The following is a 17038-nucleotide window of genomic DNA, read 5'->3' on the forward strand; positions in this document are numbered from 1 at the left end:
ATTCCTGTAGGCCTCAGTCTCCCTGTCAGTCTTCCCGGTTTGCACCTGCCAAAACATTCCCGTGATCCACATAGCTGTGATACAGGTACAGACCTGGTCCCAGTTCTAAACAAAGAGAAGAGTGTGGCAGAAGCGGTTTCTGACATGCAGGGCGGCACAGAGACTTCTGGGTGACTTTCTGGTGCTTGGAGGAGGTCGGCTGGGTTTTTGGCTGGGTCAGAGGCTCTGAGATCTAGGGTACAGAGCAGGCTGTGCTAGACAGTAGATAGAGACCTGGGCGGAGCCCCAGGAAGCCTGGTTCTCTGCCCAGCCCAGTGCCTGACTCCCGTGGCCTCAGTGTCCCCATCTGAGGGGCTTAAGCCTGTGGTCTTTAAAAGTCCTCCTGTCCTGGAAGTCAGTGGCTCTAGGTTAGGGGTGAGGAGTGAGGGGCAATGGTGTGGAGGGATGTGGGAAGCTGCCAGCTCAAGGGGGAGTTTGCAACGCGATCCCAGAGCGAAAATAGCCCAGGTCATTTTCAGCTGCTTAGGCTGAGGGAGGTATCTGATCCTGGCAGGGCAGGGCAGCTTGGGCAGGGGGTAGGGAAGAGCATTCTGTAAAGCTGTCTGGGAAACCGGACCCCAGGATGGAAGGGTGGGGAAAGGTTGGCATGCTCAGCTGGGCTTCCTAAGACCCTGTGGGTCCTGGCAGCACCCTGCCCCAATGAAAAGAGAAGGAATGCAGAGGGTTAACAGGAGGTGAGGGCTGTACTCTGGGCCCCCTTTGGGTCCTGGCCTGGATGAGGTGAAAGGTCAGCCCCAAGGAGTCCAAGCACAGCTGGGGAAAGAGTAACCTGATCCTTCTCCTCAGCCAAGCTCAGGGGATCACAGAGCCGCCTCCCCCAGGAAAGGTGCTTTGACATCCCCAGGAAGGAGTTTGTTTCGACTTGTTCTCAGCAGGGGTTGGGGGCTAAGGGAGGATCTTGGCCCAAGGGGTCAGGGAGAGCTGCAGGCCTGGTGCCCCAGCCAGTCTGACAGTGCTTTGTCATCCTGGGGTCAGGGGAGGTGGAGGTGAGCCTGCTGGAAAGGTTAGAGGTGGCCTGCTCTGGCCCTGCTCTCACTCTCGCCCCATTTATAATGACTGCGGGCCAGCCTTAGTGATGCAAAGCTTAGGAGGACGAGACTCTTTACCCCCCTCAGCACACAGACACTGAGGAGTGAGAGAAGCAGCCTGGTCCTAGACTCCTAGACTGTGACATTGATGTGTGTTTGGGGTAGTGAATTACACCTTGACTCTGAGGTGGTTTTGCTGGCTGTGTGTGTGTGTGTGTGTGTGTGTATGTGTATGTGTGTGGCGGGGTGTTAGAGTTTAAGGTGGTGTGATGATTGGCAGGGGCTCTGAAGTCAGGTTTGACTTGGGTTCAAATCCTTGCTTCTGCCTTAGGCGGGCTAGTTAACATAAACTTCAGTTTCCCCACCCGCAAAATGAGACTAATACCATTCCCCACAAAGGGTAATTATAAGGATTGGCAGAGAATAAGTGCTCAGTAAAAAGGAACCTTAATGGGTTTCATTTTGTGCTAAGGTCTCACATGGCATGGTGACCCTAAGAACCTCGAGGTCTGACTCTAGAGCAGGAAAGAGTTGCTGAGCTACAGATGGTCTGAGGGAGAGGGTAATTAGGAGAAATGTGACTGGATCAGTGTCCCCAGAGCTGCCTGTGAGGCTGTGCGAGTATCCAGGTCACTCAGGGTTGGATGGGGGTGAGATGAATGGTGTTGAGCCTGTGGCAAAGGGTGGTTGGGGCACCCTTTCTTAAAGCTGCCCTCTTGGGCTGGCGACACTCCCCCCCCCCCCCACGCCCCACCCTGGCAGGCTTTGTGCAGCAATGTGTGGGTGTAGCTGTCCCCGGAGTGTGGCTGTAGGTATGTTTGAGAAGGCGCAGGCATCCCAAGAAAGAACAAGTCGCCTTTTGTAAGCATCCAGCCCGAAGCTGGGCTGGGCCCTCTCTGGGGGATCCCCTGTTTCCGCGCCCAGCTCCCCGCCCACGGACAGCGCCCCAGCCCCGCCCGCCACCTGATAGGGGGCGGCCAGGTGGCCTGAGCGCCCCCTCCTGGAGACCGTACTTCGGGCGTGGGGCAGGGGTCTGGGACCTGGGGCAAGGGGAGTGCCCGAAGCCATGACCCCGCCCCTCGTGACATCATTCCAGGTGCTACCAATCTCCGGGAGCCCTGCCCACGAGCGCCCCTCCCTCCCCTCCAGGCACCAATCTGCTATCCCGAGGCGCAGTGGGTGGAGGAGGAGGCCGGCCGGTTTGCGGGGCAGGGAGACCACAGAAGGCCGCCTTCCTGCTCTGGGAGGGGCTGAACATGCGATGCGACCCTGAGATCTTAGAGCTCAGCTCCCCTTGAAGGACCTCACAAGACCTCCTCTCTGGAGCACTCTACCTCCTTGCTCACCTGTCCAAATCTTACCAGGTACCACTTTCTGCAGGACAGCCTTCCAGAACTGGCCTCTCTGGCCCCTCCCCAATCTTTTTTTCTGATCACCTACACCCTTTTAGTGACCCTCAGTGATAATGGGATACCAGTACTGCTACTACTAACTGGCTGCAGTCCACTGGACAGTATACCGTGTGCAAACTGCTCCGGTTTTTCATGAAACACCTTACCTGATGGATCTCAGATTGTTTTCTTGGGAGTTCCTCTGGGCAGGGGTTCCAGACACAGCCTAGCTCAGAATAGGCGCTACTGAATGTAGAGGATGGATGATAGATGAGGCAGGCCACAGAGGGGGAATACCCAGAAGTCCCACAGCAAGTAGGTAGAACCACCAAAACTAGAAATGGGGTCTCCTGGCCCTGAGTCAGGTTTTTGGTTCTGGTGTGTGACAGAGTCAGAGGTTGCACAGAAAAATACTATGGGCCTTTCTCTAGGAGGGCCTTTGCTAGCCCCCAAAGATGACAAGAGCCCAACGTCTGTCCTCCTTTGCAACCTGTACACCTACATTCCAGAATCTCTGACTGCTGAGAGGCAGAGGTGGAGATGCTGGGGGAACTGCAAGGGCTTTTGCAGGCCAAACAGGCAGTTCTGGGCTGTACTGTGGGCCCAGTAACTGGGGGTACTGGTTCTGAGGACATAAGGATTTAGCTTGCAGGTGGGAGGTTCCAAGTTGGGCAAAGAGGAGTGTTGGGAGCCAAAGTATGTGGGGGTTCAGTGCAAGAGAGGCAGAGATTATGCTGGGCCAGCACTCCCAGCACCGAGCTGGCCCAGTGGAATGCTGGGAGGCCCGGGGGATGGGGCCAGGCAGCCAAGGTGTCTCCGGTGGCACAGAAGCAGTTAAGAGCTGCCTCAGCCCGTTCCTTCAGACAATTAGTGACATCTCGCTTGACAACACCACACTGAGCCGATGCAGACCTCAGCCCCCCTCCCAGCCCCCCCACGGCCGCTTCAGCTGTTTATTCTTGGGCTTTAACAATTGGGATTCTGACTTGGAGGAGCGGGCGCCCCGCGCTGCCCTCTGACCCTCCGTCGCCTTGGCAACTGGAGCCCGGTAGGCCTGGGCTCTGCGTTAGGATTACAGATCCTGAATTCACAATCTTGCTGCTCCCCTGCAAGCAAAAACAGCAGCAGCAGCATGCAGGATCTTCAGCTAGACTGGAGGGGCTGGAGCCGGAGGGTCCCTAGGGGCTAGCCTGAGCCCCGGGTGGGAACCTGGGATACCCATAGGCGACCTGTGGAGTAGTGCCCGCCGCCCCCCCCCACACACCCACCACGGGGTGGAGAGAGGCCCAGAGCCCTCTTGGGCCCCAACATCTCCCATCCTGTCTCTGGAAACTTTCTTCCTGGTAGAGCCCCAAGGGCAGGGGCGAAGAAGCTTCTTCATTCCCCCTCCCCCCCCCCCACGCTTTTCCCCTCAGTCAGCCCCCTACCATGCCCAGAACTCCAAGTGCCAGCCGACTGTGCCCCTGCAGTGCCCGCAGCCATGGCAACAGGCCCCCCTCCCTCACCGGCTCTGCTCCTTCCCCCCCCCCCCAGCCCCCTCAGCAGCCAACTGCCCCAGCTGAAATCGGAGCCGATGCATCTGTGAGCCTCATGCCCAGACCCACATTCCATTTCTGTCCTCTGTCCCCCCCACCAGCTCTGGCGACGACATCTCCCCCCCTCCTCATGCCCCCTCCCTCCTCACTTGGGGCTGTCCCCCCCACCCCCTCCCACACACTCTATCACTTAATGTCTTCCCCTTCTTCCCACCCCGTTCTCTGAGTGTGTCTCACCCTCTTCGACTGTCTCTGTTGGTCTCTGGGTGTGTCAGACCCTGTCTGTCTCCAGCTCCCTGTGTCCTTAGTTCTCTGTGCCTTGCCCTGTCAGTGGCAGGCTCCTTCTCCATCTCTTCCCCTCTGTGTGGATCTTGCTCTCTCTCTCTCTGTCTTTGTCTCTGCCTCATCCTGCCTGTCTCTCTGTGTCTTTGTCTTTTTCTTCCTCCTGTCCCTCTCTTCTGAGTCTCTTTTGCTGTGTTCCTTCCTCCAGCATCCTATCCTCTCTCCCTCTCTCCCTCCCTCTCTCTCTCTCTCTCTCTCTCTCTCTCTCTCTCTCTCTCTCTCTCGTCCCCTCCCTCCCCATCTCCTCTTTCAGCCTCATTCTGCCCCATGTCTCTTGCCCCCACACTCTTCCTTGAGCTCTCTCTTCCTGAATCGGTTGCCTTGCCTTGCCCTTGCCCTACCTTTCTTCCTCTTCTGACTGTTTCCACCAAATACATAGATTTTTTTTCAACTTGTCTTCCTCTGTTTTCCATTTGATGATTTCCTCAGGGTCCCGGGTTTGGTACAGGGTTGGGGGCCCTCCAGAGTCACCTCGAAGGAGCCCCCTTTCAAATAGGGGCCAGATGTGCTGGCACCCCATTGGACATCTGTAGTTGAATCGGAGATGGGCAGGGGAGGTTCTAAGGTCATTTCCTACAGGAAATGGAGTGTCAGAAGCCAAGAGTGCCAACCCTCCATTTCCAGAGTTTTAGAGCACAGGTTCCCATCCATCTAGTCTACCTTCGACCACCCCAGGTCAGGCAGAGGGTAGTTCCAGGGACCCAAGAGCCCCCTAACTGTAAGGACTCAAAAGAAGAACGTGTGTAGTTGGGTCTCACAGATTCCTGGGATTGGTCTCCTCCCCTGCTACAGTGATGCCTGTCTCCCGCTATGCCTCAGTTTCCCCCAGTGGCACAAGGTACTACTACCCATGTTCTACTTCTGACTTCTTTATAGTACTTTGAACTCCTGGAACGGTATTAAAGTTATGCGGAACAAGGAAGGGGTAGAGTGACTGCTGCCCCCTTGCTCACCAACACCAGGGCGACTCCAGCACAGAAGAATCTGTCTCAGGGCAGGGATAGAATACAGGTCGAGTCCCCTTAAGTATGGAGTGGAGGGCAATGCCCCTCCCCCAGGATGACCAGCCCTGGCTGTAAGGCCCTCCCTCCCAGTCAGGGTGGTGGCCTCCGGCCCCCCTCTGCCACCCCTCTTCAAGGAATGAACTTGGAGTCATGGGAAACAGGCCCTGGCATGGGGGTGCCAGGTCTCTAGGGCCTAGCCCTCGCTTTCGGGTGTGATGAGACCTGGTCAGGCAGACAGTTCTAGGACCCTGGGGTCTGGGCACTACTCACCAAGGGGCCAGGCGGGGGAGTAGGGGTGCTTGGGGGAGGCGGGTTGCACGCAAGGCATGCTGGGCCCCCTCGGTGGGTGGGTGGGGGGAACAAAGCTGGCATCGAGGCCTCAGCTAAAATTAGCCGCTTCCCTGCGCGGGAGCGAGCATGCCTGCCAGCCGCCCAGATCGCCGCTGCCTCGGCAGGCCATCTGTCGCCACGTTTCGCTCAGTCCCCCAGGGCTCCCCAGCTCCAGCCATCCCCAGGGGCTAGAGGGACTCTGCTCTGAGACTGTCCCTGGTCAGGGCTCTGAGCTCTGCTGCTGTCATGCTGTGTGACCTCAGGCTGGGCCTGTCCCTCTCTGGACTCTAGCACGATGAGCGGCCTCTGGGCACTGACCTCCCGGGTACCCCCAATATTCCAAGCAGCAGATACAGGCACCGGTCATGGGTGGGCTGGGTTGCGGGCTGCCTCCCTCCCTTAGAGTTGGCCCTTTGGTCCAGTGTTTGAAGACAAGCCAGGTGAGGTTCCCGGTGAAGGTCGGGATGTATGACAGACTCCTTTCCTTTGGTCTTCACTGGAGAGCAGGGCAGCTCTGTAACCAACACCCCAACATCCACTCCGTAATCCCTGCCCCCAGCTCATTGTGGATCTCCAGGCAGTCTTAGAGAAACAACCCTAGGTGGGAAACCAGGAGTTAGCTAGAGGCCAAGTTCAGCTGATACTAAGTTGCCCTGTGGCTTGGACAAGTCTCTCACCCTCTCTATTTTCCCTCCTCAGTAAGAAGCTCCCATTTTTGGAGCACCTGCCCACTTCATGTCACATTGTCTTGTGAGGCTGACATCATCCCTACTTTACAGCTGAGGAAACTGAGGTACAGAAAGCTGAGATCCCTTGTGAGGAAGCAGTGGAGCCAGGGATCGTCTGGATTGGTGGGTTGTCCTTCCCATGGCCCGCAGTGCTCTGCTTGCTGGTCTCCAGCCTCAGCTTCTCTCTGGCACTTTCCTCACCACTGCCCCTTCCCCCTCCCCATAAGCCATAGAGACTGAGCTGCTGCTCCAAGGTCACTCAGCTTGGCCTGGGAGGAGCTCAGACTTGAACCCAGGCCTCTTGGCTCCTGGCCTCCCTCACTCTCTGGCCAGCAGGCTGGGCCTGTTCCCTGGGTGAGTCATGCCCCTGGACTTTGGCCTCCTTGTCAGGCTCTGTGGCCTGAATTTGGAGAGGGGGCCTTCCTAAGGACCTGGGGCTCCCCGGCAGCAGTGCAGTAGTGCAGGTCTGAAGCTGTCATCACACGCCCTCTTGGTCCTGGGGCCTAAGGGCATGATAGCAGCAGCCCCCAATCTACCTCTCCACCACCCATCTCTGAGAAGTCTTAGAGGAACAGCTCCTCGGGCCTCAACAACAGCCCTCCCTCCCCGGCTCATTCTGCCCCTTCCCTAGATAACATTCAGTTAGAAATGGGGCAGGGGTGGCAGCCTGGGGAGATGGCATTTCTAGGTTGTCTGTGTGCCCGGGCAGCTTCCTTTCCAGCACTCTGTCTCCCCCAGCACCAGGCAGCTGAGTTACCCAGGAGGGAGGCCACAGGCGCCTCCCCTCCTGGTGTCCAGGGACCAAGGTCACGCCCAGAGCCCTGTGCGTCTCCACCTCCTCCTGGGGCCAGTGGTGTTTGTCACTGGGGCAACATGCGGCTGTGCCCGGCTCTGGCAGTGCTGGGGTGACATTCATGCCCTGTGAGCTGTGACGCCTCTGCAGGCAGAGGACGGCACCACCCAGCCTGGCGACAGTGATGGGGGAGCAGTGGGGGTGGGTTGTCACCTGTCTGAAGCAGTGAGAGGGGTGATATGTCGTGTACCCATCTGGTCGTCTGAAGGGAGGACTCCTGGGGAAGGGGTGAGGCTGTGTCCCTGACTCGTGAGGTTGGGGGGGTCTGTACCTTCCTCACACCTGGAAGGTGAGGTGTGTGTCAGAGAGAGAGAGAGAGACAGCTTCTCTGCATTTCACATCCCATTGGTGGGTGTGGGAGTTCCTGGCTGTGTGTTGGTTGTCACCTGTGTCCCTGTCTCTTGTTGTCTGGGGGTATTGGATGTGCCCATCTCACTGGGGGAGTGATAGGTTATGTACTTAGCTCCTCCTGTTAGGAGGGTCTTCACCAACCCATACGCCTGTCTCTGACTGTTGGGGATGTGTGAGATGTCACCACGCACCCATCTCATGCTGTTGTGGGGAGTGACATGTGTGATTATCTCATGCTGTTGGGAGGTTGTCAGTAACTTGGGAGCTTGTCTCTCACCCTAAAGAGACAACATGTTGCCCAGTGGTATGTATGGGGCCCACTGTTGGCAGGGCCTCCCTGTACAGATGCGGACCACAGGGCCCCCAAGAGCTGGCCAAAGGAAGCATTCGGAGCCCTGAGCACAAGGACGATTGTGGTGGGTTGGGGGGAGGGAATGGTCTGAGCCCCCTGTGACCTTCCTTCTGGACCTAGGTGCTAACCCTTGGGACCGTTTCCCAGTAGGAAGGACCCCGTGTTTTTCAGGCGATGTGGCAGGAGCAGGTGTGGCTGGAGGTGGGGCACCAGACGGCTGGCATGGGGGTCTGCGGCCCAGCAAGCATGGGGGGACCCCAGTCCCTGCCTCTTCAGCCCCTGAAACTGTTAAACTAATTAAGGCTGTGGAGCCGCAGGATTAATCGGGGCAGCTCGGCGCGGGCCGGGAGCTCAGGTAGTCGATTAGTGCGCCGCGGAGGATATTGGATTTCTGAACCGCAAGTCAGCACTATTCGGCCTGTTATCTCGCCGAGGCTCGAGGGTCAGGAGGCGGGAGGCTCCGGAGCCGGCCGCCCCCGCCCGGCCGCCTCGCAGCGGCCCCTGCCCCTGCCCCTGCCCACACGCCGCGTGGCCATCGCCGTGCCCTCAGCCGCCCCTCACCCTGTGGCCCTCCGGCCCCTCCTGGCCACACTCGCACTCCGAGCCTCTGGCCAGCATCTCCACCTGCGCCTCCACCTCCCTGTGCGCCCCTCCCCATCGCCAGCCTCTGCCTCTCTGCTTTGTGTTCTTGTGTGTCTGTCTCTGGCTCCCGAGGCTCTCGTGGCTCTATCTCCCTTTCCCTCTGTGTGTCTCTGTGCATCTTCCTCTCTGCGTGTCTTTTGCTTTCCCTCTGGGGTTCAACCTCTCCCTCTCTGTCTTTCTCTCTCTCTCTCCCTCGCTCTCTCTCTCTCTCTCTTGTGTGGTCTCGGCTGGTGTCTGCAACCAGAACAAATCTCCCCCAGCCAACACCCCCTGAACAAGGAGGCCAGAGCAGCTAATGGGAAACATGTGATACTGCCTTGCGCCTGGAGCACCGTGAAGGGAGCCCTAGTCCCAGCTCAGCCCCCCTCGTGCCCCCCTCTGCTGCATTCCCCCCCACCGCACTGCCCCCACTCCCAGCATCGCCCCCAGCCTCTGTGGGCACGGTTGCAAGTTCCCCAGTTATTCCCATTTTAGGGGGTGGCGGGGAACTGGCGTTTATCAGTTGGGGAGTATCAGGTTGTGGAGGGGCTGGGAGCAGCTTTGCTCCTGAGGTCCCTCCAGCCCACAGGGCCCGGCAGACCCCATGCAGACTCCCCACCCCCCCCCCCAGCCACCACCACCATATGTAGGAGAGCAGGGCCAAGATGCGCTGAGCTGTGGGGGCCTGGATGGGGGGCAGCTAGTCCACCCCCACTGGAGGGCTCTGGGGCCACCCAGATTTCCATCTTTTCCGCCCTCCTGGGCCTCTGGGGAACTGCAGAGGTGGGGGCTCCCTCAGGGCTTGGGAGCTGCCGGGCTGCATTTCTGTGCCCACCCAACCACGGGGAAAGGGGGATGGATCAGAGGAGGGAGGCTCTGGCAGGTTGGAATTCTTCTCTGCCTGTGGATAAATTGTCCCTAATCCAGGCTTGGGGAGTTGTCTGGCTCCTACAGAGAGAGAGAGAGAGAGAGAGAGAGAGAGAGCAAGCACAGGAGATAGGGAGGGAGGAGGGAAGCAGGCACACAAACACAGTGACACAGACACACACTGTCTCACAAAGGGTCTCTTGCGTGCAGTACACATGCACACACATACTGAAGAGTTACACAAAGGTACCGCACAAACACTGAGGCACTTGTGCTGACAGGCACACCATGGCACCCAGACCCTCTCACACATGTTGACACTGACATATAGCTCTTTTGGGCCCAGACATAGTGATCTGGCACAAGGACCCACTGACACGCAGGCACACAATGATAAGGTTATACAACACACATATGCGTGGACACACGCACGAGCACATAGTGACCCACAGCAAAACAGACCCATGGGAACACCATGATCAGTCACACTGTCAGCCATGACCCTGAAAACCCAGAAAAAGGCAGAGGTAGGAGCGAGGTAATGTTGATCCACAGTGACACCAGTGCCCGCAGTCACAGGCCTCGAGATTGGAAACCTGCAGGGACAGCAGAGGATCAGCCGCACGCCCCCCCCACCTCCCCCCAACCCATGCATCCAGAGAGCTCAGAGACAGGCAGAAGCCGGTTCAGCTCCTGACACAGCGAGATGCAGAGAGCCAGGCAGAGCATGTGCACACACACACACACACACACACACACAGAGGCAACACTCCTACCCCAACCACAGCTGGAGTCAGGGTGCTCCCACATAGGCAGACGCACATGTACATGTCCTCACAGGCGTGCAAACACAGGCTCAGCTGGACACAAAGCTGAACAGACCCAGGAAACACACCCACACGTGTAACTGAAGACACTGAACCCAGGTACATGTTAGCCCTCCCCACACAGACACACACACATGGCTAACCACATAGACCATAACTGAGCCAACATAGGATCCCGTGCACGTACACTCTTCAACACACATGTACATCCACAGACACATTTAGAAATGTACAGAAGGCTAAATAGACCCAGGAGCCCACATACAGGTGTATTTACCCAGACAGCTGAACATTCACAAAGGTGCATTTATACAGGCATGATCTCTGCCACACATACAAATTCCCAGGCAACCAGAACCTGTAAGCAGTCCATGAGGCCTAGTTCCCAGACCCCCTCTGGGCTCCAGCACAGACCTCAGTAAGGCAGACAAATAGGCAGGAAGCAGGAGGGTGGTGAGAAGGGCCATGGATATTCAAGAAAACAAGAGACATAACCAGTTGCTGATGGAGAAGGTAAACGCCAGCTGCATACACATCTTGCTTGAAAATCTGCATTTACCATGTCCTTGAACAGCAGTTCTCACACCTGCATTCTAAATAAGCCGTTAGTTTGTATAGTTTCCCCAAAGTGTTCTTCCCCCATTTATAAGATCTCCCCATTTTATAGATGAGAAAACTGAGAGCCAGAGAAGTTAACTGACTTGCCCATGATCATACAGTGAGGGTTGAGCCAAGGACTAGCTGGCTCCCAAAGGTCAAGTTCTTTCCACCATAGCATGTGTGTTCATGTTCATCCATGTATGTACCTACATATATATAAAGATACTGCTCCCCAGTAGGAACCTGGAGTTTCAACAGATGGGCTCATAGTTCTCCAGTGAAATGAGGTTGTAAGTGATCTCATTGTATCCAAGAGTGGACCCTGTCCAGGCTAGCCTCCTGGTCCCTTTATCTGGCTTATCCTGTGTCCATGCTTATGCATGGGGTGTTTGTTGTGTTTGCTTCCACAGATGGGAGCTTGCCTACCTGTCTGCCCATTGGCCTGGACCCCAGAGCCTGCCCAGCTAAGTGCGAGCAGAGGGCCCCGTTTTCGGGGCAGCTCTCAGGCTGCCGCAGAGACCACCCTGGAATCACTGGTGAAGACAGGCCTTTCCTGCTGAGCCGGACCTTGTCTACACAGCCTGCTCAGGTAACAGTGTACAGGGAAGCCAGGTCTGTGCCTGGGCCCCAAAAAGTGGGGATCTGGGGGACTTCCTTCCCAGTCTTAGCAAGAATCCCTTCTCCCAGCTTAGGCCAAAAAGAGGCCCTTTATAGAATCAAAATGTATTAACCCAACTTACTCAAAACTCCCCATTATCCAGAAAGGGGAACTGAGGCTCATGGATATACAGCAAGTCCTACCCCAGAGTCCTGCCTCCTAGTCTGGGTACTGTTTCTGGCACCTTGTTGAGAGAACTGGGAAGAGAAAGGGGTTATGACAATGACCAGAACTCAGGGCAGAGATGGAAACCAGAATGCCTGATGTTTGCAGCTGACCTCCCCCAGGACCCCTGCCTACTGGAGTCTGTGGAAGCAGAGAGCTGGGAGGCCAAGGTGAGGTGCCAAGAGGACCTGTGTAGTTCAGGTGTACTAAGTCACCATCATAAGATGAGGTAGGGTGGGGACAGGACCTGCCTCCCTGCTCTTGGCCCGGATTAGCCCACCCAGGCTCTAGAGCCACCGAGGCCAGGTGGGGCTGCCCTGCCCTGCGGAGGCAACTCCCTGAGCTGACACATGAAGCCTCTGGGCTCCAGGAAGCTCCCTAGAGCCCAGCCTGCCTGGGGACTCCACCCAACTTCCAAAAGAGCATTCCTGGGGCCTGAGGTCTAGGGGTGGGGCCTCCTGGGATGGTAAGGGTGGGAGGTGTGGTTATGGGAGGATGCAGGGTTATGTGTACCCAACTGTAAATGCACGGGGCATCTTGTGTGCAAGCAGGTGTGTGTAGGGCTCTGTCCCTAGGTACACAGCGTTCTGTATACAGGAGTTATATAAGTGGACTGGGCTGGGGGGCATTGAGGGCTGTGTAGGTACTACACGGGAGTGGGGAGTGTGCAGGATTTGGAGTGTGGACTGGGTGGGTGTAGCAATGCTGGAGTGTGGTGTATGTGTGCATGGCGCTGGTATATGTTGGAGAGGTGTATAAACAAGAATCTGAACATGCTGGGGTGATATGTGGGCACACTGGGATGGTGTGGAATGTGCACACAGGATCTCTCCGCATGTTACTGGGGAAGCTTGTGTTCAGGGTTCTGGGTTCTGGGTGCACACTTGTGGGTGGTGTGTGCATGTGGCTCCATTTGTGCTTTGGAGGTGGGCTGGGCAGGCCTTCAGCTGAGCCCGGCTCAGCAGTGCCCAGCCTTGTGGCCAAATCGCTGAAGTCACTTCCTTTCCAGCAGCAACTTTCCAGGAGGAGGAGTTCTTCAGACCTGGGCGGGGAGGGGGGGGCGGACCCAGGAGCTCTCAGGGGAAGGAGGTGGGCGGGGGTGAGAGGCTGTGGGGAGGGCCTGGTGGGGCTGGAGGAGGGGAGCCCTCCGGGAGACAGAAGGAAAGACTAGGACAGGAGTCTGGAAGGGCCAAGAGCAGGAGGGGATGGGGGTGGAGCAGGGCGGGAAGCACAGTCCCTGGGTGACCTCGGAGGGAGGAAGGGAGGGCCGCCCGGCAGGGTGACCCTCAGGTTCAGCCAGAGCTGGCGGTGGTGCACGCAACACCTGGCACCCAGGGCAGGGGGCTGGCAGGGGGCGGGTCCAGGGAAGACCTGCTTGCCAGGTGCCCTGCTCTGGGCAGGAAGGGGGTGGGCGAGGGCTGCACAAAGGAGCTCTGTGTAGCTAGGGGTAGGGTGGGGTGGGGTGTGCTATACGGTAGAGGGGGGGGCCTGATGACTCCAGGAGGCCAGGCGGGACTTGCTTCCCCTTGGGGGCATCGGTGGCTCTAAGGGGACACCTAGTGGCGAGGGAGGGTAGTGCGTTTAGATGACTGAGGTGGGAGGGGATGAAGAAGCTGGGAGGGGGTAGATTAGAAGTCAAAAATTAGAACTGGTGATGAGGATCGGGACTGTTGGAGGAGGCTGCAGGGGAGGGTGCTGACTCTCTGGACAGTGAAGAAGTTTGCCTTGTTGGAGCTCAACACACCTAAATTCAGACTCCAGCTCTTCCTCGTCCTGGCTGTTTGTCCTCAGGGGCATAACTTAACCTCTCTGTGCCTCTCTGTGCCGCTAATGCCAAAATAAGTGACAGCAGCTGTTATTATTTTCATCATTGTCCTCTTTGGTAGGATTTTGGGCTGGAGTCAGGTTGGCAGAAAATCTTTGGGCATGAGTGGGTGGGCGGGAGGGGGCTGAAGGAGATTGAGAGGGGTGCTGCAGATCCCCAGGGGGGCAGATCCCGGGGGAGCCCCGAAGGGAGGTGATAGGGAGGGGCTCTTGGAGGCTATAGTAGTCCCTTTTGATACAGTGTTTTCCCTTTGAGGACATCCCTGGGTCTGCAATCCTGGCTGGGAGGGAAATGGTGTGGGGGGAGGAGTGTGCCGGCTGGAGAGAGGGTCATGAGGCCGGAAGTGAGAGCTGGGGCTGGCAGCCTGGCTCCCCTGGGGAGGCTGCGGGTGGGGGAGGGGGAGGCGGCTGGGGAAGGGGTGGGGTGGTCACAGCCGCAGCGGGGGAGGGTGGGGCGGGGGACGCAAGGATGTGGGCTGGCGCTTCCCGGCACCGTGCTCTGCAGGTTGGGGCCCCCAGCCCCCTCCCAGCCGGTTGGTGTCCCCACAGGCAGGCTCAGACACACTGACCCAGAAGCAGACTGTCAGACACAAGGACCCTTCTGACTTTGTTCACAGACATGGGATAGGTGGTGCCCTTGGGAGGGGTCCAAGAAAATGGCGGCCTGGGTGTGGTGGGGAGGGGAGCCAGCTGCTTCCCTCAGATCCTGGAGGCTGTGAGAGAGAGCCATGGACAGAGTCAGGAGGGCTGGCCGGAGGACATGCCCAAAGGTCTTCACGGGTGGGTGGAACAGAAGCAACCACTGGAGAGGAGCTTCTCTCTTCTGCCAAGATCACACCCTCCGGCCCCAAGTGGGAGGTCTCCAGGGCAGGGAGGCTTGGGGAGCCCCACCCTCAGGAAGGGAGGCATCTCAAAGACTCTCAGGAGCCACGGGTCAGCGGTACTGTTGAAAATGGGGCTTGGAGATGCCACAGCCTGAGCCCCTTCCCTCCTTTGTGAAGTCACCCACAGCCCTTCTTGCAAGACCAACGGGTGAGAGAGCCTGGCCTGGGAGGAGCCAGTCCACAGTCCACAGCTAGTCCTGGGAGAGAGCAGGACCCTGAGTGATGGAGGGGGCAGGACAAGTGAGGAGCAGCTGAGGCCTGGGAACTGCAAGAGAAGAGAGACAGAGGACAGGGATGTTCTGTCTGGATAAGCAACATCTTGTGACCTTGGGCAAGGCCCTTTCCCTCTTTGGATCTCAGTTTCCTTGTCTGTGAAATGGGAAGAGTGCAAGGTGGCACTAGAAGAGTGTACCCATGGGGAAGCTGATTAAAAATACAGATTCCCAGATGTCCCTTCAGATCTGTGAGTCAGACTCCCCTGGACGAGGGCCTGGGTATCTGGAATGTTGCACAGCTCCCCCAGGCCCAGGGTTTGGAAGCCAAATGGCTTGGCGATTTGAAGGTTCCTCCCAGCCTTAAATTAGACCTCAGCTCTAGGAGCAGCACTTTCAGGAGTGGCTGAAGGAAAGTTGCTAGAGCTGGGAGGGGAAGAAGGCTTTGGGCTTAGGGCAGAATTAGGAATCCTGCCACTTAGCAGCTATGTGACTTCAGGCAAATCCCACAACCACCGCTCCGAGCCTATTTTCTTCTAGAGCACAGGGATAATAAACCAGGCCTCCTGGGTTGCTGGGAAGATTCGGTGGGTCATATGTGTGGAAGTGCTTTGTAGATTGCAAACTGCTGCCCACCACAGGGGAGTGGAAGAGTGTTCCTTCCCACACCATCCTGTCCCTCAGTCGGCTCCGTGATCCTCCTGTGGGGTGACAGCCCTGGGCAGTATGGCATCTGGTGGGAGTCTACACGTCTGGGGGGGTGGGCGGTGAACCCTGGGAATCAGGTCAGAGCTGAACAGTAAGGACTGATCGGGGTCCATCTTTAGGACCCTCCCAGCGGTCAGGGCACTGAGTCCCCAGGCTCCCTTGGGAGTCAGACATGCCTGGATTTAAATCCCAGTTGTGCCCTGACCAGCTCAGGGAGTTAGTAAATATTTATGTAGCATCCAAAGCCCAGGCCCTGGGGTCAGGGGATACAGTGATAAACAAGACAGATGCAGTGCCTACCCATGAAGGGCCCACACTCTGTGGGGGAGACGCACCGAAAAGCCAGTCTTAATGACTGGCTTGGTGACTTGGTGCAACCAGTAATGGGTGAAGGGGAAATAGAGAGGACTCAGTGCAAGGCAGGGGCCAGATTATGGCCATAGGTGCAGTAGGGGGAGAGATCAGAGAGGGCTCTCTGATAAAGATGGGAGAGAGGTCAGAGAACATCCCTTTCCTCACGATTGTCTCTCATCCTCTCTCCACACCCTTCTGGGGGTCCCACCTTTGGGTCTGAAGATGAATAAGAGGGAACACATGGGAAAAGGCAGGGCTAATGGCTCTGTGCACCTAGTTCATTCATTCATAAGAAATAGTAAATATTTTTTGAAGCATGCTTGTGGGCCACGTGCTGATCAGGGCATTAGGAGATAGACACAGAAGTGGACAGACAGAAGTCCTTATCTTTGTGGTGCTCACCCCCTTCCGGTGGCTGGTTTCCTCATCTGTAAAAGTGGGGATAATAATCATACTGATCTCAGGTCTACACGGGGCTTAGATGAGATAACCCACATAAAGTGCTCATTAATAGCCCAACATTTGGCAATGGAGAAGTTACCCCCCCAAGTGTGAGCTTTTATTGTTGTTGACTCCCTAGTATGACTGTCAAACCTCTGACCTGAGGCACTCTTCACTTTTTCTTTGCAGCTCTTATCCCACTAATAATTAAATCATGTATGATTATCTGATCCCTGTTTGTCTACCCGGTCTTTGTGCAAAGTAGGCACTCCATAAATAATGAGTATATGAATGAATGATGTTGCTTCATCTCTGAGCCTCCATTTCTTCATCTGCAAGATGGGGTTATTAATAGCCCCTACCTCACAGGATTTGTATGAAGAATTAAATGAAACGATGCCTGGACAGCTTCCAGCCCAGTGCCTGGCGCGCAGTAGGTGCTCACTAAACCTGAGCTGCGATGGTCCTTTCCAGGCGCTGTCCACGCCCCGAGGCCTGGGCTCAGGCCGAAGTTGCTCCACAGCACCCCCAGCTGACAGCCAGCAACTGGCAGAGCCCCCGGGCACGGGGGCCCTCTCTCTCCCAGGTCAGCCGGGTGTGTGCACTGGTGGGGATGCCAGGGGAGCCGGGGGAGGTTTGTGGAGGAGACCGGGCCTGTGGGTAGTGAGTGGTTGGGCTGTGGCCACCTGAAAATTCAGATCCCCTATTGCCCATCTTGTTGCCCACAGAGATCTCCAGTGTGACAGCCCAGGCGGCAGAGCCGAGGGTGAGTGGCCAGGCTTCTCTTAGAGCCCTGGGGATGGGGCAGGTGCGGGGGGCGGATGTGAGGGAAGAGATCATGCCCTTTATAGGATTTCCTGGCCCCCTCCTTAAGTTGGATCTGGAGTGGTTGCCCCAGCCTGC

The 17038-nt window shown here is 57.1% G+C and overlaps 1 protein-coding gene across 7 annotated transcripts in view; it reads left to right on the forward strand.

The window, feature by feature from the left end:
• AHDC1 (AT-hook DNA binding motif containing 1) overlaps nt 1-17038 on the forward strand; it is a 63939-nt gene that overhangs the window by 31755 nt on the left and 15146 nt on the right. For 3 of the 7 annotated variants that reach the window (XM_072827585.1, XM_072827584.1, XM_072827583.1), the window contains exons 3-5: nt 11300-11478; nt 16610-16721; nt 16864-16901. The gene's annotated coding sequence lies outside the window, so the exon portion shown is untranslated. Of the gene's footprint in view, nt 1-2248; nt 2453-6389; nt 6542-9140; nt 10803-11299; nt 11479-11820; nt 11883-16609; nt 16722-16863; nt 16902-17038 lie in introns of those variants that run through there. The other 4 variants (XM_072827589.1, XM_072827586.1, XM_072827588.1 and 1 more) reach the window with 4 other exon arrangements.

The sequence above is a fragment of the Canis lupus genome, chromosome 5, assembly GCF_048164855.1.
Source record: "Canis lupus baileyi chromosome 5, mCanLup2.hap1, whole genome shotgun sequence".
Lineage (NCBI taxonomy): Eukaryota > Metazoa > Chordata > Mammalia > Carnivora > Canidae > Canis > Canis lupus.